Consider the following 18,417-nt stretch of genomic DNA (forward strand, 5'->3'; position numbering starts at 1 on the left):
TTCTCTCATTTATTGATTTAGGGAGCTCTAGTGGGTTGGTGGTAAGGAATTGTACTACTAGCCTAAAGGTACATGGTTCGAATCCTTCAGTTGCTCTGAGGGAGAATGTGAACTATCTCCTCTCGTGCCATTCACTGCTTCTGAAAACCCATTGGAGGGTCAGCTGTGAGGCAGTTCCAACTCAGAAGCACATAACAACAATGACATGTTTCTATTTTTGTTGGTGTTGTTTTTAAAATTACAAATATCCACAAAATAGCACAAAGATGAAGGGTAGACATAAAACATGAAGTGTATTTTGAGATGACTCTGAGCAATACACAGTTTGTAAAGGCTCTATTCTACCATCTGAGAGGCACGCCAGGCTTCCCAGGAAGCTTGAGTTTCTGATATCCCAAATACATCAGTTTAACAGTCCCAGAAGATACCAGAGGATGATACAGACAGAGGAGGTTTTAAGCTCAATGATTTGGAACCATTGTGACATGTGGGGCCCCAAGAGTAAGCCCAGCCAGGAGAAGGTGGGAGAGAAGGGAGATTGTGAGGCATCGGAGTGTCCCCTGGCACAAAAAGTTGATGCCCAATTAGATTTAGAAAAAGTGACAAAGAGTTGATGCCCAATTAGGTTTAGAAAAAGCTCTCCTCTGTAAACCTCAATTACCTGTGATGCCTTATGACATTCAGCATTTACAAAGTATAATTACACAATAGTGTCTGACATTTAACGTCTATGGATAATTTAAAAGACTTCTACTTCAAAAAGGCTGCTCATGAGCAACAGTAATCACTTCAATTAGCTTGGCACCATTACAATGTAACAAGACCATTTGACTGCCTATTAGAACCAGCCAAGCTCTTCAAGTGTGTTAATTTAGCAGTCATTGCTAATTTCTGGGCTTTGCTGCATTTGCATAGGAAAACACAGCCCTTTAAGCAAGAGAGGAAGTTTCATTCCTGAGCTGGCTTCCTATTCTTAGTGGGACTTTTTATATTTTCAGACAGAAAATCAGAAACACTCAAAATGTGGACATTTTTAAATAGTACTGAGTAAGAAAAGACTTTTGCCAAATTTAATTCGCTAGTTCTTCCAATCTTCTAACATGCACACACATGCACACATATGGTCTAGAAAATAAATATATACAAAAGTCTATATACGTGTATAGTATATTTGTGGGAGGTGATGGTGGGTGAATAGGTGTTAGGTGCTGTCAAGTCAGTTCCAACGTGTAGCCTGTACAGCAATTAAAACATTGCCTGCTGCCATGCCATCCCCACAATCATTGCGGTGTCAGCCCATCTTGTTGAGACTGTTCCCCTTTTCGCTGACCCTCTGATTAACAGTGATGTCCTTCTCCAGGAATTGGCTACTCCTGATAGCATGTTGTTGTTAAGTGCCGTGGAGTCATGGACAACTCATAGCGACCCTATGAACGAAAGACCTGAACACTTGTATAACTTTCATCATTTTTTCTTCAAGTTCATAGGGTTTCCAGAGGCAAGCTATTTTGGAAGTGGATGCCACTCCTGCTTCCAAGCTTGTTTTAATCAGGGAGCTCCACCAAACATTGTCCACCATGGGTAACCATTATCACATTTGACACATAAGTGTCACAGTGTTCAGCATCTCAGCAGTCATGAGTTACCTCTGTACAGCAAATTGACAGATCAGTGCTATGCCACTTAGAATGTTTACCCCAAAATCAATTAAAACCAGACCTGAGGGCCACAGATTAAAATCACTTACCTTTGGCTTGGTAACTTAACTTTCTATCCACTAGGCCAACAGAGTTCTTTCTAAGACTCACAGCAATTCTATGAACAAATGATCTAACCCTTGCCCTATTCTACACCATCCCCACAATCCAACACTCGCTCGAGTCCATTGCTATAGTCACTGTATCAATCCATTGTATTGAGGAGCTTCTTTTCTTAGATTGCTTCTTCTTTATCATCGATCTTTTTTCTTCAATTTTCTATGATAGCATAGCTAAATTATAATTAAACAGTAACAACAACAATGACAACGACAACAAAAATCCAACTTATTGATGTCAACTCAGAGCCAACTCATAGCTGACTTCCAGTGAGTTTCCGGAAGGTTCTCATGTAAATCACATGGGAAGAGATTGCCTATCATTCACCAGCAGGGCTGCTGGAGGGTTCAAACCAATAACCTATGAGTTGGAAATGCAACACCCTAGCTACTAGCCACCAGAGTTTCATGACGTATAATATGCGCCCACAAACCTGCAAAAACATTGTTTTTCACAGCAGATCTTTCCCATTTCCTTCACCTTGCCCTCCCCATTCATCAAATTGTGTGACCCTACGATTAATGCTCCCTCAACATTATTCTTAACAGACAAAAGCCAGAAAGTGGAAACAACCAAAATACTCATCAACAAATGAGTGGATAAGCAAAAGGTGGTGTGTCCACATAATAGAATGTTATTCAATCATAAAGAGAAAGGAAGCTCTGATACATGATAAACCTGAAAATCATTTGCTCATGAACAACAGTAATCACTTCACTTAGCTTGAACTTCTTCCTTCATTACCATTGGCTCTTGATCATACGCTACTTCTTGAAATTCCATTAATCCGCACACTTAAAATAGTAAAAATGTTACATTTTCCAATAATAAAATAGACTTCCAAGTTCCTGTTTTTATACAAGAAGATATAATTTACATGTTGTAAGTTTTGCTCTTATATAGAATACAGTTCAGTGGTTTTTCACTCTATTACCAAAATCATTCAACCATTAAGACAAAAAAACCTCCAACAAACCCTGTTGTCGACAAATTTGTTACAACCCCAAGCAGCCCTGTAAGATACATTAAAACTCTCTAAAAGGGATTCCAAATCTGTAAATATTTCTCTTTCTGCTCTTACACCTTTCTAGGGAGGAGAGGCTTGTGGGTTCAAACCATCAACTTGCAGGTTAGCAGCTGAAGGATTAACCACTGTGTCACAAGGGCTCCTTATTCAACCAAAGCTGAACTACAATCTCAAAGGCACACAGTAGTTCGGACCCACCAGCTGCTCCATGGGATAAGGATGAACAATTCCCTCTCGTGTGATTTACTGCCTCAAAAAATCCACTAGAGGGTCGGCTATGAGTCAATTCCAACTCAATGGCACACAACAAAAAATTCAAAATCCGTGTGGATGACATCGGGGACACCATCCATAAAGTCAGCAAAATGTAATTACACAGAAAGAGGAGGAATAAGGACCAAATGGATGTCAGAAGAGACTCTAAAAATGGCTCTGGATCATCTAGAAGCCAAAGTAAAGAGAAGAGATGCAGAAGTGAAACAAATGAACAGATTTCAAAGGGTAACTTGAAACAAAAAAGCTCCAAAAAAAGGGTAACTCAGAAAAAAAGTATTATAATAGAATGAACAAAGAGTTCAAGTAAAAGAATAATTAGGAAAAAAATTACTTGGTATTTCTAAAGCTCAAAGAAGTGAAAAAACAAATTCAAACCTCAATACTGAAAGATGCTGTGAACAAAATCTTGAGTGATCCAAGAAGCATAAAAAAGGGGGGAAAACTATGGAGGAAATACACAGTCATTGTACCAAAAAGAACTGGTCCACACTGAAATATTTCAGGAAGTGGCATATTATCAAGAGCCCATGGTAATTAAGAAAGAAGTTAAAGCTTCACTGAAAGAATTGACAAAATGTAAGGCCCCAGGAATTGACGCGATATGAATTGGCATGTTTCAGCTATCAGATAGAGCCCTAGATGTTCTCACCAGTTGTGCCAAAACATTTGGAAGACATTCCTGGTCAACTGGCAGGAAGAGCTCTGCATCTGTTCCATTCCAAAGAGTGGTGATCCAACATAATATGGAAATTATCAAACAATATCTTGAAAGTAGGAGTGACATCCACTTCTTTCATAACATGCCTCCAGAAATTCTATGAACTTTGATAAATGTCAATAGCTGTAGAGGGCATCAGGTCTTTTGTTCATAGGGTCACTATGAGCTTTGCTCAACTCAAAGGCAACCAACAACAATAGCAACAACAATCATTAAAATCACAAGGAAGCAAAGTACTGCTGAAGATCATCCAAAAATGGCTACAACTGTACATTGACAGAAAATTGAAGTTCAGGTTGATTTTAGAAAGTCTTGGCAACAGAAATATCAGCACTGATGGCAGATGGATCTTGGAAGAAACCAGAGAGTATGAGAAGATGGTCTGTTTGTGTTTTATTGACTATGCAAAGGTATGTGTGTGAATCACAACAAATTATGGCTAAAATTGAGATCATGGAAATCCCAAAACAATGATATTAATTTAAAATCTCTATCTAGCCCGAGAAGCTGTTTTCTGAACTGAGTAAGAAAGGAGCACTGCATGGTGTAAGTATGGGAGGCGAATCTCCTAATTCTTGTCTCCAAAGAGCTCTCTGGCTGCACCTTCTCCAAGACTTGTCCATTTGTTCTCCTGGCCATCCAGGGGATGTGCAGTGCTCTTCTCCCACACCACAGTTCAAAGAATATTACTAAGAAGAGGGGATTCCTTGGAAAAGGACATCATGCAAGGAAAAGCTGAAGGTCAGCAAAAGCTGATGAGGATGGTGCCGGATAAGTTCAGATCTATTGTTCACAAGGTGACTAGGAGTAATAGTCAATTCAAAGGCACCTAACAACAATGATAAATCTTAAAATATTTTCATCAACTCAGAAAAAACTTACTTAGTAGTCAGTCTCTATATCTCTTCAGCCTCTGGCATTAACTAGTCTGCTTTTTTTCCTTATAGATGTTCTCATTCTGTAGATTTCTTGTCAATGAAATGATATATTTGGCTTTCTGTGTCTGTCTACTTTAAGGCAATATAATGTTTTCAAAGTTTGTTCATCTGCAATACACAAAGTACTTTGGGTTTTTTTATAGTTAAATATTTGTTTACCTACACGAGGCCTGATTCAATTTTTTTCCCCCAAACATTCTTCTAGGTGGTTTAGTGCATTGCTATACAGAGTAACTCATGATTACTGTGATGATAAACACTGTGACTCTGATGTGCCAAATGTGATAATGTTTACTCATGGTGGACTGTGTTTGATGGAGCTTCCCGATTAAAACAAGCTTGGAAGCGGGAATGATATCCACTTCTGAAATGGCTTGCCTCCGGAAACTCTATGAACAGCCCTCAGGCCTTTCATTCATGGGGTCGCTATGAGTCGTCTAGGACTCAATGGCACCTAATAACAACACAAAAGTTCACATTTTTTTGAAATAATTTCGTTTTACTTGGATCCATAATCAACATCTATGGTAGCAGCAGTCGAAAAGTAAAAAAAAAAATTGTTGCATGGGGAAAAAAATGTGTCGTCAAGGATATTTCTAAAGAGCACAGATATCACTCTCAAGATTAAGGTGCACATGGCCCAACTTATGGTATTTTTCAACTGCTTCTTATGCTTCTGAAAGTTGGACTATTAATAAGGAAGACAAAAGAAAAACCTATACCTTTAAATACCACAGTATTGGCAAAGTGTATTAATTACTCCATGTACTGCTAAGAGAACAAACCAAGCTGTTCCGGAGGAAGTACAACCAGGGCATTCCTTGAAAACAAGGATGATGAAACTTGGTCTCACATACTTTGACGTTCTTATCAGGAAGTGCTAGTCATTGGAAAAAGGCACTATGCTGTGAAATACAGACAGTCAATGAAGGAGAGGTAATCCTCACCTAAATGGATTGAAGAAATGATTGTAACAGGCTTTGGACTATTAGAGATCCTAAGGATAGTTCATAGGATTCATAGCTCTCTCTCTCTCACTATAGAGTTCAGATGGCCTAGTGGACATAAAGTGATGCTACCAAGCCAAAGGTGGGTAATTTTAATCTGTGGTACTCAGGCCTGGTTTTAATTGTTTTCGGTCACACATTCTTCTAGGTGGTATAGCACTGGTCTGTCAACTTGCTGTACAGAGGTAACTCATAGTTGCTGTGATGCTAAATTCTGTGACACTGATGTGTCAAATACAATAATGGTTACCCATGGTGAACAGTGTTTGGTAGAGCTCCTCAATTAAAACAAGCTTGAAAGCAGGAGTGGCATCCACTACTGAAATGGCTTGCCTCCAGAAACCCTATGAACTTGGAGAAACGATGAAAGTTACAAAAGTGTTCAGAGCTTTCATTCATAGGGTTGCTATGAGTTGACTGCCACTTGACAACACTTAACAACAACAACAATAAGGATGGTGCAGGATAGGGGACGGTTTTCCATAGAGCTAAACATTGGAACCAACTTGATGACACCTAACAACAAAAAGAAATCACCAGCTGATGACCAAAAGGATTACATTTTTTTATTATATTGTAAATAATGCTGCTCTGAACAATAATGTTCAGTATTTTCTGTGGATGGGTGACCAAGGAGGCAATGCCAAAGAGGAAGACCAACACTGAATGTGTCTGTCAATTTTTGTATCGGTGGAGTGTCTTCACATGTTGATGCTCTTAATAGCTTAGATAAATTTGCTTGTCTATAATCTGCTCTTCTGGGTACAACGCTTGTCTGTCGGATACTGTACTAAAAGCTGAGCTCTCAAATTCAGACAAATTAGGAAGAAGGATTGGCCGTTCATTTCTCAAATAGTAGACTTTTGTAAACCCTATGCATAATAGAACACACTTAGACTATTAGATATAATCTTGGAGGCTGAAGTCTCATATTGGGAAACACAAAAATGAGAAGGAATAGTCACAAACAGCCATTAATAATTGGAACATGGAATGTACAAAGTGTGAATGTAAGAAAATTGTATGTTGTTTAAAAATAACTGGAACTCAAAAATACTGACATACTAGAGGTGAGCTGAGATGTACTGACATGGACCACTTTGAATCAGACAATCATATGGCCTATTTTGCCGAGAATGAAAAAATGAGGGAAAATGGATCACATTCAGAGTTAAAAAGAACATTTCCAAATCCATCCTAAAAACAATGTTGTGAGTGACAGGATACTATCTCTACACATACAAGGAATATCTGTTAAAATCACTATGATTTAAAAAAAAAAAAACAACCCAAAAAACCAACAACACAAAAACCAAATGTATGCGCCAACAACTAGAGACAAAGATGTTGAAATAGAAGATTTCTACCAACTTTTGCAGTCTGAAATTGATGGAGCACATAACCAAAATTCATTAATAATGGTTTGTAACTAGAATGCAAAAGTTGGGAACAAGGAAGAAGGATCAATCAGTAACTGGGAAATAGCAACTTGATGACAGAAATGAGGCTGGAGACAAAATGATAAAGTTTCATACAATCAATGGTTTATTCATTGAAAATAGCTTTTATTTAAAAAAAAAAACCCACAAGTAGCAGTTATACACATGAACCTCACCTGAATCACAGGAATCAGATTTATTGCATCTGTGGAAAGAATCATTGGAGAAGCTCAATATCAGCTTTGAAAACTAGACCAGGTGTGGACTGTGGAACAGACCATCAGCTACTCATGTACAAGTTCAAATTGAAGCTAAAGGAAATGAAAACAAATCCACAAGAACAAAAATATAACGTTGAGTCTATCACACCTGAATTTAAAAGCATCTCAAGCAGAAGTTTGAGGACTTGAGCACAAATTAACAAAAACCAGACAAGATATGGGATGATATCAAGAATATTATGAAGAAAGCAAAAGGTCATTGTGAGGAGGAAAAAAATATTGAGATGAATGTCAGAAGAGACTCTGACTATCAAGAAGCAAAAAAAGGGAGGAAATTAGGAGAGCCATCAAGCACAGCCTGCAGGGTGGGCTTGAGCGCCCAACCTGATTGGATTGGAGTTGACAAGGCACAGCAAGCTGATATCAGACCTCCACGTGACCCTGGAGGGGAACCCACAGAATGAGCAAGGCAGGGCTTGCCCTGACTCATTTAGACTCAGAACAATAAAAGAAGAGATGAGGTAAAGGGTATGATCACGAAAAAGTGTGAAGGCCCTGAAGAATGTGGGACTGGGCACAGAAACTCTTGGTTTTATCTAATAGCAGAAACTAAAAAATATCAGTGGATGAAATGATAGGTAGATGGAATCGATAGACAAATGAATATCAGTGGGTAAATGGGTTGTTGCTTATCAATGAGTGGGTGGGTGAATGAATGAATGAACGGTAGGTGGATGAGTGGATAGATGGCTGGATAGGTGGATGGATGGGCAGGTACATGGACGGATGGATACACGGGTGGCTGGAAGGGTGAATGAGTGTTTGGATGCATGGATAAATGGGTGAATGAACAAATTTTAAAAATAAAAAGAGCAGTTCTGAAATTCTGGCTGTCTCCTTTACTCCACGAAACTGGTGTGCTTAATGCCTGTTGAGAACTATTATTCTTGCCAAGCCTGGAACATGCCAACTTTGTGATTTTCTCTTCTTATCCCATGCAGTGGAAAGACCATGGATGCTAACTAACTGGAATACATGTGGGTAGTCCATAGGGAATTGCACTGCTCTCCAAATGGTCACACCTCTCACGTAGCTTGAACTCACAAGAGGCTGGGAGGGAGAACAATGAGCAATCTCTTCCTGTTCACTTTACAGGCTTGAAAACCTGTTGGAAGGTCAGCCATGACTCAGTTCCAATTCAATGGCAGTGAGAGAGAGAGTGCCCCTGCCAGGGCCTGAAAAGAGAAACACAGGATCTCGTTAAAATGCTAAAGAGCAAGGATGTCAGATAAAGACTAAAGTGTGCCTGATCCAAACCTTGATCTTTTCAGTTGTTTCCTATGCATCTGAAAATTGGACAAGGAATTATAAAAATCCCCAAAATGAGTTGATGCCTTTCAATTGTTGTACTGGGGAGGAGTATTGGATATTCCCACGGAATACCGAGAGCAAGAACAGAGGAAGAATTTTGCTTGCTGGGGAGACAGTAGTGATCCTACTTTTTATCAGAATCTTTATTTACACAATCAACAGCCATTGTAGCTGCAGTGAAGAAATAAAGAATAGATTGCATTGTAAAAATCTGCAGTCAAAGACATCATTAAAGTGCTAAAGAGCAAGGATGTCAATTTAAAGACTAAGGTATATCTTATCCAAGCCATGGTATTTTTCAATTGTGTCTTATGCATCTGATAATTGGACAATGAAATGGGCTTTGAATTGTTGTGTTGTTGAAGACTATTGAATATCCCATTGACCACCAAAAGAACATACACTTCCTAAACAACTATGAAACTCTATGAACTTTGATAAATGTCAATAGTTAAAGAAAGGTTTCAGGCATTTTGTTCATAGGGTCGCTATGAGTTGTGCTCGTCTCGAAGGCAATCAAGGACAACAGAGGAAGTATAACCAGAGTGTTCCATAGAAGCAAAATCTGTGGAACTTTACCTCACACCACCCTGGTCATGTAGTCAAACGGAGCCTTTCTTTGGAAAAAGACTTATGCTGAGGAAGGCAGAGGATCAGCGAAGGAAAGGGAGACTCTCAATAAGACGCATGGACACAGTGAGTACGGCGATGGACTTGAACATGATGGAGATTGTGAGAAGAGCATAGAATAGGGCAAGTTTCAGATCTGCCGTTCCTAGGGTTGCTGTGAGCTGTAGTCAACGTGATGGCACCTAACAGTTACTAACAGCTCAGATCACATCATGTTGATAGTACTTAGTGGCCAAAGCAGCTAGCTTCTTCAGGAGAAGCATAGACTGTCCACACTCCTTGACGGTTCTCCCCTCCTTACTGTCTCACTGTCACCTCTCACTAGACCATCTTTACCATATGTATGGAGTCTTGTAGTCTCTTGAGTTTGTGATCCTTGTCCTATAAGCTTCTCTGTAACAAAATCTCTAAGAGCCAATGGTTAAAATAAAAATTAATCTTTTCAGTGGTTAAAAAAAAAGAGCCAAGACTTTGCTTCTAAACACTCCATCAACACTGTTTTATCACTAATGAGGCCATCTTTGCAGTTCCATAATACTCATACATGCATATGGCAGTGAGACCTTATGAAAACAGTGTTATTTATATATTAATGAATTTTCTTTTTCTTTTCTCTATACTGATTTCAGCATCAAACACTGTTTTGGTTCCCCCTGTGTCTGTGTAGACCAGAGATTGCAAACTTTATTGCTTTCAGGGCTCAAAGAGGTATTGTATTCGAATTTTGTAAATAAACTAGTATAATTTTTTAAATGATACTAGCATTTTAAAAGAGATTGTAAGCATTTATTGCAATCAGATAGTGTGAAACTGCTGACAATAATAAGCCTTTCACCATAGTAAACTATCAGGCCTGACAGTTAAATGGACCAGGACAAAGCCTATAAGCATTCACACACAATTTTCAAAATTAAAAATAAATTAACAAGCTAGTTGGATTGTATATGGCGGTGGTGGTGGTGGTGCCAAGCCAAATATGACTCTTGGCAACCCTAGGGATAACAGACCTGAACCCTGTCTTGTCCTGTGCCATTCTCATCATTTCTGACACACCTGAGCCCATTGCTGTAGTCACTATGTCAATCTATTTTGCTGAGGGGGTCTTCCTCTCTTTCACTGACTCTCCACCATTCCAAGCATGATATCCCTTTCCAAAGGACAGCCTCTCATAGCAACATGTCCAAAGTGTGAGAGACGAAGCTTTATTATCCTTGGTTGCAAGAAGCATCTTTACCAAGACAGGGGAAGACCCTGGGTAAGATGGATTGAGTCAGTGACTGGGGTAATGCAGGTAGGGCATCAGACACAGTGAAATTGGCTCAAGCTAGAGCTAGAGCAGGGTTCAGAGCTGTTGAACATAGAGTCATTATGAGTTGTAAGCAACTCAACAGCACATAACAACAATAACAACAACAATGTGTCATCATTATGAAGCCTTCCTTGGCTCTATTATTTTGTGTTTGTGTGTAGATACATGTACATGCACTTATATCTAAATTATATAAAAATATAGCCCTGATGGTACAGTGCTTCAGGCCCTTAAGTGTTAACTGAAAGGTCAGTGGTTCAAGTCCACGGTTTGCTCTGTTAAAGAAAGAGTGGTAATCTACTTCTGGAAAGGTCTACAGCTTTGGACACCATATAAGATAGTTCTGTGCAGGCTTATGATGTCACCAGGAGTCAGAATTGATCAATAATTGTGGGTTATTGGTATTTTGATTTGGTGAAACAATGGCTAAATAGAGCTTAACAGCTAATATAAAGATTGATGCTTCAAAGTCTTTTACAGGACAAAGGCCTGGTAATCTGGCCCCATAAATGTGACAGCCTTAGAGACCCTAAAGAGCTGTTTTACTCTTTCACATGGAGTCAATGTCAATCCAAAATCTGCTTCTTAACGCCCAACAACAGTCACACCTTTTTACAACAGCAGTGGAATCTGATTTTCATATAATTCTATCATCTTTGTGGCCCAGAGTGGGAAGAGGGGCAGTGACACTAACGAGATCATGTGCACAGAAACCCTGACTGTATGGAGTTGTGTGTCATGCTCCCTCTCTTCTGTTCTTGCAATTCTTCTGTATTGGGTTTTTTGTTGATTTGTATCTGTTTAAACAAAGACTTATGGGGAGAGGGGTTAGTTATAATTATGATTTGATGAAATTTTTCAGAGCAGATGGCCATTCTGCTTGACCAGTCAACATGTACTTCTTCTGACATTGAATACAAGCTTCACTTTTTATTATCACTTTTTCCACGAGCTCTCGTCAATGTTTCTTTCCATGCCTCTCCCCATCCTCTCCTGCTTGTATTCTTAGCTTCCTCCCCGGACAAATGCTGCCCTTGTGATGCTATGTGGTTGTATGTTCCAAGGGATCAGTATGCCCCTATGCTCTTGTTTACCTTATAAATCTCACTCTCATGTGTCCAAAAGTTCCACCACAAGAGTGACTTAGATCCTTGGCTGGAAGTGAGGTTAAGGCTCACAGTTTCTGGGTTTCTACGAGTCTCTAAGAGAACAATAAGCTTGGCCATCATTGTGATTTTGAGTTTGTTCCACATTAATCTGTCAGTCTATCTAGTACTTCCTATCTAATCATCTCAGAGATGTTGGTAATTATATCTGGGCACCATTTGGTCTCAGGCTGTGGAATGTGAGAACTAAAGGAACCCTGGTTCCATGGATTAAATACAACCATGTTTCTTTTTTAAAAAATAGCAAAATGGTAGATGTCATTTTTTTTCTTTTCAGCAATTACTGTATATGCAAGGTCATATTATTCCACCATATAGAGAAATTAAGTTGTGATACTGAGAAATCAAGTTCCTATTACAACACAAATAAATCTAGAAAACATTGTACAAAGGGAAATAACAATAACAAAAAATGTGGAGAGGTCCCTGGCTGCAGACTTTCCCAATGCAATAGTGTTTATCTATGTTTCTTTTCTTTTCAATAATATCCTTTTCTTTAGATAGGAAGAGACTCATATGGAACCTGGATGGTCACGCACATGTTTAAGCCCCCACACAATACTCACTAATGCTAAGTGTATACTATGTCACCCAAACATGTCCTGTTTTTAAAAAAAAAAAAATAATACTCATTCCTTTGGGGTGTTTGAATATGGCTAAGAAGTTTACACACCGTGACTACTGTTAGAGCTACAATACTATATTAGCATCATATACAAGTACTCATCCTACAGGTTTTATTTGGTGTGTTCTATGTTACTTCTCCTAAGTCAATATGTCAAAATAATCACCATGATGCAGGTGGGAAGATCGCTAAAGACCTTATTGGTACAATCATTTGACCAGGATCACAGACAAGATAGGTAAGAGAAATGAGGGGTGAGAGTGGCCCTCTGAGTGAGTAAGCGGTCTGTTCTCAAAATCAGTGCCTTGGATATACTCACAATTCCCGGGCTTCGGTGGGGTGGATTATGTCGTGTTTCCCTCTGTACACTAAGGAGATGGATTAGAGGACAAGTGAATCTTCAAGCCCCCGGAAGGGGACCTTAAGGAGGAACCATTAGAGGCGGGGGTCAGGCAAGGGAATTCAGAACATGACCTCGTTTACTTAGTAACCAACCTCACAGAACTTGGCACCGAGTTGTCTGGTCCACATTCTACTCTGTAACCGCCACATCTGTATCATTTGAGTGGAAACACTCAAAGCGAAAGGATGTTTGCTTGTTGTCTCAAGAAAAGTCAATCACTGATCTTCAAAGTGATAGAGGATGACGTGGATTTCGCCCCCCCCCCCCCAAAGCTCTGGCCTCTTTTCCACCGAGAGAGCGCTAAGGTAATACGGGGAGGTCCGAGCCCGGCTGGCTCAGGCCAGGTCCCCTCTGGGGTCCAGCGGGGAAACCCCACACACCTCGACTCAGGCCACTTCTGTGGACTGACCAGGCCGGGAAGCAAGGGTTGAGTAGGGGACAAAGACGGGAGGAGGTGAAAGAAGGTCAGATGTGGTCAAATCTGGGAAGATACGGGTAGAGCCCATGATGAGGATGAAGGCCATGGCAGGACTCGAGCATGAGCCCCACATAACGAGTCTCTGGGCATCCACACCACAGTGGCTCTCACCGCCGTGGGCTCCCTGAGCTCGGTTCCCACCAAGAAGTGGGACGTGACTGGTCCTTGTCAATCAGTGTCAATCAGTCTGGGTTCCTTGAGGGCAGAGAGGTTACAATGGCTCGAGTATAACTGGCTTATGGCCTGGCCTCAATGCCCTTCACCACATAGGACGCGGGCACCTAACTCTTTGCGCAGGGGCTGTTTCAGACTCAGGTCCTTCGAGAGGGGTCTCTGTGGCCCTGGGTGAACCTGCACTCTGACCTACGCTGTCCCCGAGCTCCACCCCGTGCTCCTCACTGATGCCCCTGTGCTGGCCGACCTCTTCTTAGATGCCCCCGCAGGTCTCAGAGGCTGACATCTGCTCCGGAGCCAACTCATCTCCCTTGCACGCTCTCCAATCCATGGTGCAGGGAGAGGTGGGAGGACCTGGAGACAGTGGGGACCCATGGTTAGTGCACTTGGCCTCCATCTGTGGGTCATTGCTCGGTCAGCTGACCCTCTGAAGGAATTCGTTTCTGTACATCAAAGCTTTCTGGATTGGGGAGAAGCCAGAGGGACCTCCCTCCTGTTCTAGCAAAGGACAGAACACTGGATGGTGACATCCTATTAATTATCCGTTATATTGGGATAAAGTTGTGTTTCACACTCACATGGTGACAGGTAGAGACTGGGAACCCCTCTCATGTCCTGACAGCACTAGAGTGTGAAAGTGGCTCAGAGGGAAATAGGCAGTCCAGGGGGAAGGTATAGGCTGTCCAGGGGGCAGGTACTGCATGTCACCTGGGCCCCCTAACCAGCACTGTCTTTGCAGAGCTCCCCAAAAGAGATCAGGAAGCAGCAGGAAAATTGTGTCCTGCATACTTCCCTCCCTGAAAAAGGGAATAAGAAGAGTAAGACCTGGTGCCATTTGGCCTATATTCAGACCTTCCTTGGCACCTATCAGAAATTCGCCACCACTCAGCAGATCCTCGATCTGCTCTTCCTCAGGTAAGCATCCCATCTTCTGAGGGGCAGTGAGGAGGCCTCCACCTTCTAGCTGTTCTCTGGGGATGCTCTGTGTACTTTTCTGAACCTCAGTTGTGCTTACCCCAAAGTGGGGTGGGAATAAGGTGACCTCTTAGTGTCGGAGGAGTGCCTGACATTTCCATGGACAGTGCTACGACCACTGAGCCAGGATTTGCAGCAAAGATAGTTAAAAGAGCTGAGGAGTTTCACATGGGTCCTTACCTCTGCTCTGTGAAGAAGTTCTCTGCCTTGACCCTCAGTGACCACATGATCAACAGCAAAGTAATTATTCCATTTGTAAAATGAGCATGGGAATGAACCTAATGTGTTGCTATCCATGGTTTTGAAGAAAAGGGGTTCTTGGTAGCTGGAAAATGGATCTAAACAACTCAGAAATCTGGGAAGCATGTTTGTTGAGTCCATTCACCCATCAGGTATAGATTGCTGTTGATTTAAACTGATGTTAACCTTATCGTCACTACACTCTACTTGATCTTATCCAAAAGGTGAGAAGAAATGAAACTTTTAGTTAAGAATACACTCAGAAATTTAGGAGAAAAAGTACAAATATCCATTAATAATTGTAACATGGAATATATGAAATACGAATCTAGGTAAATTGGAAGTTGTAAGAAATGAAATGTATAAAGATCTCATATCACCAAGCTGAAATGGACAGTTATTGGCCATTGTGAAGGAGACTATCATACAGCCTCTTTCCTCCTCTAGGTTTGGCTACATGGCTTCCTGTAGTGACAATGATGCTGGACCCCAGGACATGCTAAGAGAGTGAGTAAGAATTAGAATTGAGCAAGACAGACTCTTTCCTCCACATAAAGGTTGGGAGGGGGGAGGCAGAGACCTTAGTTCCTCATATTGTTATTCACCTTTGAGTTTTGAGTGCACAAGCTTCCTACCTTGGGGGACAGACAATATAGAGCAAGGATGAAGCCCTGGGTCCTGGGGAGCAAAGGGGAACGTGACTCCAAGCAAGTTCTAAAGGGAACCCATCCTTTCCATAGCCCTCTTCTGCATGTGTTTGAGGCTCTCCTCATCAAAGGCCATAATCTCTTGAAGCCCTGCTTAGGATCCCATTTGTATGTGATGTGGGCCTAGGCTCCTGCGCTTCAGAACAGCTTTGCCATTGGGCAGAAGCCACATGCACTAGGCTGGAGCAGTGGCTCCCAGAGGAGGAAACTATGTGCCCTGGGCAGGCTAGGGTAGGAAGAACTGCCTTCCTCATCATCATCAGAGAGTTACAGAGCACATTCATTGAGTCCAGCCTTGCAGGGAGCCCACAAACTTGCCCTTCCCTAACCTTATACACTTCTCTTCCTGGGGATGGAGCAGAAGGGACACACCCAGAAGCACTGGGAGGGAGGCTCCCTGCTAAGAGAAAGGCCAGATGATTGAAGGGGACTTCCTGGCATCAGATCTTCTCTGAGCCCATGTTCACACGACCAGAACCTCCACAGTCAGGACATCCAGAGCCAAGTGGAGCTGATATCCGGATGTTTGGAAGCAGGGAGGTGCAGAAGTTCTGGTCCTGCAGGGTGCTCTGAGAAGGGAGGATGGTTGTGAGACGGGGTCTTTAATGTTGCTGTTCCCTCGCCCAGGGCCAGGGTCTTTATCTTAAGCACAATGATGCAACAACACTCTGAAAATTTTGACCAACCTCCTGATTTCCGCCCCCTGAAGATACTGAGGGCCTGTTGAACCTTCCAGAGTCAGATCTGGAGATCCAAGCCAGTGTGTTCCTCACCACATTGGAGCTTTCAGAGCTAGAAGGTAAGAATAAAGCATGGTTGTGAGGACAGATGTGAAGGGTCGAGGATGGCACACAGGAAGGGTACTCCAGAAGCTGCTGTTGCCCAGAGCTCAGCGTCCCCTCAGCCCACTCAGCTGGTGGACTGTGGCCTGGGACCATATCTGGCAGAGTATTTCTAGGTTTTGGGCTCCTCTTAATGGTATTGAAAAGATCTTCATCTTTGGAAAGGCCCATATAGTTGTGATTGTGTTAATGAACTTCCTCAACTTGCATCTTCACCATCAGCACTGGTTCAAGATGCTCTCCAGTATCTAAGTGGAATATCATTTCTTTTTTTAAATTTAGGTTGTTTATTTTTCATTTCAATGAACATCTACAGAGATTTTGGGATTCCATTCATTCATTGTTGCACCCTTCTCCCCGCACAAACCCCTCCCCCTCCTCCCCCATTTGCTCCTCTCCTTGAAAAGCAAAAGAAAAACTCCCTCATTGGTACACAATCCCCCCCCTGCACCTCCCCAAATCCCACCCCCTACCCCCAAATATAATCCACTCTGCAACCCTCATTGCATACTCCTACGATAAAAATAATGCCCTAAAATATAATACTTTTAGACTATTCTCTCCCCCATAGACTTCAATGCCGTAAACATATTTCATCCAGTTTTTCTCAGTCTTACCCCCACCCCAATGCCAGCCTCATTCTACAACAGTGGCATCATATAGCATTTGTCCCTTTGTGACTCAGATACCTCACTCAGCATAATATCCTCCAGGTTCACCCATTTTGAATAATATTGCATGAGTTCCTTGTTTTTCAATGCAGCATAGTATTCCATTGTGCGAATATACCACAGCTTCTCTACCCATTCGTTTGTTGATGGGCATTTAGGTTGTTTCCAACTCCTTGCTATTGTAAACAAAGCCGCGATAAACATGGGTATACATATATCTACTTGGATGTCATTTATGGTCTCTTTAGGGAATATCATTTCTTGAATCCAGTCTATCTGGACCGCTGTCTGAAGAACCTGGTAGAGACCTATCTTCAGTATTGCATGAAGAACTCACCCTTGATTCACCTAGAGTGATGCCTCCAGAGGAAACACCAGATCTTCGTCATGTAGCCTCTGAGATTCCTAGTGCAGACAGTACTCAGGTAACCACTTCTGAACCTGAGGAGGCTGCAGACCAAGGTTCCACTCTAGACTTCATGTTCTATGAAAGTCAGAACGAGTATCGTGTACACTTTCTGCATGATTATATACCTACCTTTGTATAATTAACATCCGGAACCATCTCTAGATTTCCCATCAGCTCCTAGTGAATCTTATTCAAGAGAAAATCTAATTTCAGAACTAGTTCTGGAGGAGAGCTTTCTCACCTGCTCCAGTATCCAAGCCTATAGGAACATCAACATTTGTCATATCCAGGGCTCTTTAGCTCTGACCTAAAAAGGTATTCCTCTTATTGTTGATATTTATATTACTCCAATTTAACCTCATCCTTTTAATTGTATACAATAATTTTAAGGAAAAATAAAAAAACATACTTTACTCATTCTGAAGTCTTCCATTTATGATTTAGAGAATTTTCTTTCTCCAAACAAAAACCCTGTAACCGGGAAGCAGTCACTCAACTCTCAGCCCTTGGTGTTTACAAATATGCTCCCTATGACTATGATTTGACCAACTCTGGACTTGTCCTCTCCAGGAACATACAGTCTTTCATTATCAGTTCATTTGAAGCTCATCCAAGGTGTCCTGGGCTGGAGCATCTCATTCTTTCATAGGTGAATGCCATCCTATGGTATGGATTTACCACATTTTATTTATCTATTTATTTGTTGATGGTCATTGGGTTTGTTTTCACCTTTTGACTAATGTTAGAAATGTTGTTGTGAGCAGCTGCAAACAATATGCCTGCTTGGGTAAGTCACTTCCCAGTAAATGCCTGTGGTGGGTAAAGTGGAGGAAAGTAGAGTGAGTAGATAGGACAGGGGTGTGTGGGGAAGTTCAGAAGTGAAGATACAGGCCTGGGCTAGGAGATGGGCATATGGAGGATCCTCAGCGATTTAAAGATGGGGGTAAAAAGTAGGCAGAAGGTTCATGAAGGGG

This window comes from Elephantulus edwardii, unplaced genomic scaffold (assembly GCF_000299155.1).
Source record: "Elephantulus edwardii isolate Elephantulus edwardi_28Jun2011 unplaced genomic scaffold, EleEdw1.0 scaffold00108, whole genome shotgun sequence".
Classification (NCBI taxonomy): Eukaryota; Metazoa; Chordata; class Mammalia; order Macroscelidea; family Macroscelididae; genus Elephantulus; species Elephantulus edwardii.